This window comes from Aplysia californica, unplaced genomic scaffold (assembly GCF_000002075.1).
Source record: "Aplysia californica isolate F4 #8 unplaced genomic scaffold, AplCal3.0 scaffold01515, whole genome shotgun sequence".
NCBI classification, from domain to species: Eukaryota; Metazoa; Mollusca; class Gastropoda; order Aplysiida; family Aplysiidae; genus Aplysia; species Aplysia californica.
In genome coordinates this window covers 19,140-27,348 of record NW_004798785.1, presented here as the reverse complement: position 1 = coordinate 27,348, position 8,209 = coordinate 19,140, and positions in this window count along the sequence as shown.

The window sequence follows — 8,209 nt, the reverse complement described above, 5'->3', positions numbered from 1 at the left end:
GTATGGGCGATAAGGGTGAGCGCTGTGGGAGTCCTCGTCTTATCACCTGTGGGCTTGAAATCCATTGACCACGTCGCAAAGCCACTTTTCTTTCTAGCATTGCCCCTGCAATCCACCCAACAATCACGTCACAATCTAGCAGAGCACACATTATCATTAGCCTCTCATAACTGACATGATTGTAAGCATCTTCCAGATCTAATGCTATTGCCACGGTCTCTTCTCCTCTCTGAAAGCCTTCATATACATCGTACGCGAAGGTCCCTGCGTTGTTCCAAGTTTCTTTTCTGGGTCGGCAACTCCCTAACTCCTTAGGTAGGTTCCCATTGTTCTCTAGCTTATTCATAAGTATTCTTGCCATGCATTTTTCTAGCACTTTTCCATACACATTTTGGATGGTGATAATGCGGTATCCATTGAGTTCTTTGTTATTCTTCCCTGGTTTGGTAGTGGCTTTAAATAACTGTGCAGCCACTCTTCTGGTACGGTTGATGTCCTGATGCTGCTGTTGTGGCCATCCACATTTTTTTCCAGTTCCTCGTCACTGAGTTTATTAAAGTGTTTGTACTGTATCTAAACCTGGCGTTGTGTCGTTGGTGGTTTTTAGCACAGATTTGACCAAATCTATTGTGATGATGTTGTCATATCCCTCGTCCCGCATGAATCCCTTCAACCTCTGGCATACCTCTTTCCTTATCTCAGCATCACCCTGATCAGTTTGTGTGATGTATCTTTTAAGAAAGGCTTCTCCTTTGCTTGCATCATCTCTCAGAATAGCCATTCCATCAATGCTCTTGATATCCGGCATTGAGTTTGCTGTGCACCCGTTGTTTATTCTATTGGGTAACTTCAAAAATTTTTGTAAACCTTTGTCTTGTCCGATTTCCCAGACAAATTTCTCCCACCTTTCTTTTTTCGCTCCTTTCGCTTTTTCCTAAAAATCCACACATCGCCTGTTCTTTGTTTCGGCAGCTTCTTGGATGATGTGTTGCTCACTGGTGTTGTCCTTACGAAGTTTTTACCACTTTTTGACCGCTTGCCTTTTCCTCTTCCATGCTTCCTCACATTCCTCGTTCCACCATGGTGGTTGTACAATCTGTTTCATATTCGGTTTTCGGGATACTTTACTTCGCAGCTTTCCTAGCGGTGCATCATTGTCTTTCTTGTAAGTAAAAGCTTTCATTCGGCGCTTGTTTCTTAGTGGTCTGCGGCTTCCCTTTTCGATCATAACAATGCATGGAAGGTGATCACTTTCGTGTTGCCCTAAAACGTCCCACTTTGTGTAGAGAGTAGCCCCAGATGACACAAAAGCCAGATCTATAACCCCATCCGAATCTCCAGGTCTCGTTGCCAGTCTAGTAGGCCTTCCATCGTTTATGCAAATCAGTGGCATCTCTAACAGTGTTTCTCTAAGTGCTATTCATTGTCCATTCTCTGTTGCATTGCCCCACTCTGCTGCTCTCGCGTCAAAGTCCCCTCATATAATTGTGCGTTCACCCGGCATCTCTGCAAGATCACACAAAAAATTCCAGTCCCTCTCATGAACCAACTGGTTATTTCCAGCATAGATGTTGAACACATTCCATCTGATGTCGCCACCTTTAATTTGGATACCCTGTACTTCCCTACCATGCTGGCTCCATTCTTCCACATTCAAAATCTTATGTTCAATGCTGTCTTTCACCAAAATAGCTGTTCCATGTCCATCATTTATGGGGTTGCTTAAAAAACTGTAACCAGAAATGTTAATTCTGGTCCTTGCCTCTAACCGGGTTTCTTATAACAAAAGCACATCAAAATCATAAACCAGCCTGTCAATGATGGATCTTCTCTGGTTCACGCTCCGACAGTTCCAGTACCTTATCCGCATATATTTTTTACCCAGTCTGTCAGCCTTTTTCCAATGTCTCCTCTCGCCTGCCCTTCGTTTTCAGTTTCTTCTCCGCTCTCCCTGTCCTCGTCGTCTGCACCTACTTTTTTCTCCATGTACTGGATCAGGTCTCGAGCTCAGTGCACGGTCCCCGTTGTTCCGACGATGATCCTTTGAATTTAGAAAATATTTGTCCATGTACTTTTTTAATAACTGCAGGAAATAACCCCGTCCATCTGACAGAGCCTGCTTATCAGACATCGTTATACCAAAAGACGCTCTTGACTTCTGACTTCAGCCCCTGGGCACGTCGACCTTGAGTTTGGGGATTATTTTTTCGAGGTTGTCTCCTCTAGATCCGTTGTGTTCTGTCCCTGGCCCGCAAGGTCTAGGTTAACAGGGTCACCTCTAGAAGGATGTGGCTCTTCGCTCACGCACAACGGTCTTGAGGTACGAGTGGTAAGCCAAACCAGAGGACTAACAGATGTAGCATGCCCTTTTCACTGTATAAATACAGCTAGGTTTGGAGGTACCTAAGGGGAGGCTGCTTAAGTGCCTCACTGCCCAAGCACCTTATCCATCATTACCCCCTGAGTCTCCTGACTCTCAACCCTAAACGGTTTCATTGCCACAGAAATAGCCTGTTCACCCCTATCGGTCCACTCCATAAGCACTCACAAGCTTTGATTAAGTAAGCTTAACGTGAGGCTGGAAGAGTCTACCAAAAGAGTTGGAGGGGAAATGTGTACAGCACTCAAAACTGTTTCATTGCCACATATACCCTGTTCACTCCTTTCTAGCCCGAGTTATAAGCAGTCACAAGCGCTGATTATGTAAGCTAACTATTACACTGGTCGAGTCTACCTCACAGATATGAGGGGAACTAACTCCTTATAATATCTTGACTGTTGCAAGTGCTTGTTGTTTTTTTTCCTCGACTTTTTACCGTCCTGTAATCAGATCGTGACCTCGATTATGACACCGACTCGTGACCGCGAAAAGCTAGACAAAAACAGCCAAATGTGAAATAAAAAATTAATAATTGTCATTTTCTACCAAAGAGTTTAGACTCACTAGTATAACATACTGACATCTCTGCTTCTTTCTTTTGTGTTTGAGTATTCACATCTAAAGTTAAATTTAATGTTAGTTGAAATAAATATTCAATGAAACACTTTCCCGATTATTTTAGCGGTTGAACATGCAAAGAACATGAATTTGAATTCAGGGTTTGTTTTCATTCACAACTCAGTGTTGCGGTTGCCGTCTCGAGTAAGATTCTTGTGTGAAATGTCCAGGCCTTAGGCTATCTGGTGCCATCTCACTTCGATTACCCTGTCGGACAAGTCAGCCTTCGCCCCTGCATACATACATACATAACATACATACATACATACATGCGTACAATTCTATATTTTGATTATTTCCGTCTTTTCAACAAGCGCGTCTCATGACTGCATGAGCTGTTTATTGTGTTACAGAACGAAAATATAGACACTGTTCATGTCTTGTTGCCCCACCTGGAAAGGGGGTGCTCACAACGTGTCAATATCAAATCTGCTTTATCATTTGTCCTCATTTTTGCACCCCTTTTAAAAAGGCGTAATGCGGGGGAAGGCCATGGTCAAATGACGTCATTTTTGAGTCTCAGATCAAAATTGGGCTGTTAACAGATTCGAGTACTTCGAAATGTCTACTTTCCCAAAATGAAAATCTTATGTCCCTACCAGTAGCAGAACACGTTCAAAAACACTCACAAAGATGACACCCCCTTTCCTCTAAGTGAAAAAACGCAATTTTTTGCCCTAAAATGTTCTTTCTATGAAATGGGCATACAGCTCTCCACACGCTCAGAAAGCAGTCATGTTATACATCATTTTGAAGATTGTGGTCTCTAATTTCGCAAAATGGCGATTCAAAAGCAGTTCGGACTTGATCATTGATGGAAATAAGCTACAAGTAATATGTCTGTTTCCATTATTATTTAGCTGAGAATGATGTGTCGTCATGATATATGCAACTAGATTACTGGGAACGTGCATGTGCAGTTTAAATCATGTTTAACTAAGTTCAAATTCAAGTTAATCAACATTTTGTGAATGAGCTCCCCTTACAGTGCATGAGCACTTGAACATGCCAGAACTGGTCAAATGCCGAAGATGTCGGCCAAATCCCACTCTCATGCGTCGAAATGGGGATCGCCCCCCCCCCCCCCCCCCCCCCCCCGCGCGTCATACGGCCCTAAACGACAGCTCGGTAAGAGCTTCCGAATTTCCCCATAAATCAGGAAATTCAATTCCTGACAAAGTCCGGATTTTGCCCGACTGGCCGATCGTTGAGAAGCTGTTGCACATCTTTTTTTTAAACAGTCTTGACAAGAGATATATGAGAAAACTGTTTCGTAAATTTTAAGCCCCGAGCACTTGATTTCATGGAGTCAGAAAAGTTCAGGACTTTTTTTTTTTGGAAGCCAGTTAGCACAACTGCTCGATACAGCCGATCTACGTTATCCTTTAGCCTTGACCAGGGCGACGGCGAAAAAAAAACCCAACTCAGACAGAAAACACCATCTTTTCGTTTGGTGACAATCGTCTAGTGCGGGACGCAATATATTCGGATTCATTCTGGCCTCCGCCAGCCAACTCTTCAGCTTTCGCCCTCGACAGTGCTGCGTAGGGTCGAAGAAACCAAGTGGTTTTTCGAAACAATATCCATCGCCAAAGGAAGGCCTTTTCAATATTGGCAGTATACGAAAGTCTGACTCAGCGATCGTAACCCAACAGTACACCCATCCCCACCAGCAGTTGTCTCCACTCACTGACCAGCCAAAAACCCTCCCACACGACACGCCCTGGTTTGGGCGAGCCTTGAAGTCTCCCACAAGTATCTGAACAGCGTTGTACCGTGAATACAGGAAAGTTACGGAAAACTTCCGTTCTAACTTATTCTAAGTACGTATTTTAGTATTGGGTTTTGAATACAAAAAGCATAGCAGCGGGTTGAACAGAGTTCTTGATATCATGCACGAAAAATCTTGAACTGTGTGGAGATAAACATTGTACGAAAACGACCGAACAAGTTCTGCATCGTCGTGGTAAACTTAGAGGGATCAATTGTGGAACAAAAGAACTAGAAAAAGAAAACCCAACCAGCTGAGGACTTAATTCAACCTTCCCAGGGCCTGAGAGACAACAGGGTCGACATTGATGAGCAACCGCCCCCTTCAATGACATTAGCTGATGCTGATGCTAGCGTCTAATCAACGAGATGAGAGTGCTGCTTCGGCACTACCCCAGTTTCAACAGTAATCGAGCTCAGAAAATGCTTTTTGAACACCTTTCCAAAATACTTTGATGCCCTAGCCTTAATTTCTCGAGATTACCACAGCCTACTGCATTGGCATTGACATTCTTGAGCACATCACACGACAGTTCGAACATTGATAGGCACTAGTGGTGTAGGTATAGTGAGGAGCATATCGTGAGAGTGATAGTGAAGAGGAAACTTTAGATGAGGATGAACTTGCTCCTCACCCCATTGTCAAAAATAAAATTTCACCAATGAAGAAAGATACAGAAGTAGGTGACAATGACGCACGTGCGCTTTTTTACTTTGCCTTTGAGAATCCACCATCAAATAAAGTGCTAGCAAAATTTACAAGGAAGTGCAAAAGCTATGGAGGCCGAAACAGTATTCGCAAAACCAGCGCAACACTGAGGTTTAGTATACAGCAGGATGCTGTGTGACGGAAATGCCAAATCTCATCAGATGCTAAATTTTTATGGCATTTATGACTTTGAAATGGCAAAAGATGACTATATAAATAGCATTAGCAAAAGTATGTTCAACGCCCTTCAGACCTCCCAAAATACCAACAACAAAGACCTGAACAGAAAACCCACAAAGATTGAAAAACAGAGCTGTTACAAATACCTCACAAAACCTGGATGTAACAATTACTTGTGTTCATTAGTTTTAATTTTGCTTTTGTTCATGAGCTGTTGGTTTCTTATCGAGCACGAAACCTCTTTTGCACATGGACCGTGCTAGATTTTGGACACAATCTTCTGTCAGTGAGGAAAAGAAGCCGAAAAACAGTCATGGTTTTGGGTGGTCTGGGGTGGAATAAATAGAACCGCCCTTGTGAGAATCACCGGATGGCTTGGTTTAGTGGACTACATCGCGCAAGTGCTGGAACGTCGTGTCTTGCCCTTATTTTCGTCATGATGTTATTCAAGTAGTCATCCCCATGCTGAACAAGGCATTTTCTCATAAGGCCAATGCCATTAGAGCATTCTTAAACGAGCAAATCAAGTCAACGTTCTTGTGGTTACCAGTAAACAGCCCCGATATGAATCCTACAGGTATGTGAAGTCCCATGAAACAGTGGCTGAAGAAAAACGACTTTGCCCCCCCCCCCCCCCCCCTAATTCAGACACTTTGTTTGCAACTCTCTGTGACATTTAAAATGAAATGACAGATAAATATGTCCAAAATTTCATAGAATCAATGCCCAAAGGTTTTGTGCACAACACAAAGCCGATGGTTCCTAACCAAAATAACAATGAACACAATTATTGTTGAGTCCAAGTTTTGTGTGGTATTTGTGATTGCTCTGTTTTCCGTTAGGTTTGAAACTATCGTGACAAAATATCGTAATAAAATATTGTTTATTGCAAAGACAAAATTCTCCATTCACTGAGCATGCAATATATTGCCATTCGATCAATATTGATACTCTTCAGTAAATGCGCAAAAACAATTTTACGTTCCTTTGATTTCGCACAATTTTGTCAAGCCTGATTTTTTTAAGGTCAATTTTGAGTGACCATATATCGGATGTCTTTTAAAATAGATTAAATATTAATGTGTCAGATGATGAAAAATTTATTTAGCTTTACATTGGTATGCTGCATGAATGGGTAATGCAAGGCTTTCACGCGATGACTGGGTGATTACATTTTCACATTTCTTTTGGACGCAACTTACAGTAAGTTTTGCACGTCAAAACTTTAAGGGCTTTTTTTCTCAAAATGGGCTCTTTCACGCACAGGGGGTGGGAACGCAAAAAATCTATCGTTCGAAAAGTTGTTAAGATATCTTCATAATTGTTGGTGTACTGATAGATGAATCATTATTCTAGTGTAATAAGTAGTGACGTCAAAAAAACACATCTTGAATAAATGATTTTATTATAAGTTTAATCCGTTGTTATGATCTGAGGTTTTTGTGGTCAAAATATTTCCTTAGTTTGGACCTCGATTCTGAAAAATGTTTTTCTTCCTACATCAAAATACCAAGTTCATCCACTAAAACAGCCACAGAAGGCTACAAAACCCCTTGTTATAATATTTTAAAATCATTTATAACCTTATGATAGATTTTTTAGAATTGTGTATTTTTTCTATATATGACATTCCAATATGGCAGCCGTTGCCAGGGCAACACAAAAGAATTTTCAAAATTTTACTTCATATCCTAATACTCCACTCTATTTATATTGATGCTACCACATTTGTAAGCTTGGTTTCTTCTTCTTAACGAATTTCAAAATTTCCCCCGCATCATGCGTGCCGGTGTATGTATTGCTTCTTGACAAACAACTTTGCAAGACCGGGATGCACATTCTTATATTCTGCGTATGTGAGATGGTGTGTTTGTGTTATAAGCACAATTGTATACCCAACCGTTGTGCTAATTTTAGGCCTATATTTTTTTTTTCAGAGTAAAGGGACAAAAGTAATTTTTTTCCAGAAGTGTCACCCGACTCCTGCTATTCATTACATTCCCCAATAGCAAATCTGTTTTGATATGGCGTTCCTCAGAACAAAGAATCAAACAAAGATAGGTCGCTTGGCTGCTGGTCTTTTCCTCACCACCTCCACCTTTTCTTCTCTTAGAGTGCTCGGTTGTTACAAAGGAAAACTGCCTCTTGACAAAACTGGCGCAATGCTGTATCAAATCAAAACATTTAAAAATATTTGATGGATGGAAATAGAAACAGCAGGTCAAAGTGAAAGAAGAAGAACGTTCCAAACCTACATGTATTAACTCTTTGTACATTTTGGAGTAATAAATAATTTTGTTTAAATGTGTTCTCTTTCTATGAGTTTGTTTTTACTTCACAGGAGAATTTAAATTCACACAACTGAGAAAAGAGTAAGACAAGAGCAACTCTGTTCTGTGGCCTATGTTACTATTTTTCTCTTTTAAGTTTTTGTCCGAGTTAATTTGATGTTTAGTTGGTCTTGCTTCCCACAATTACGTGTTACTATAGCAGGCGGGGGCTCTCGTGGTCTAGAGGTTACAGTGTTAGCCTCTCACTCAATAGGTACACAC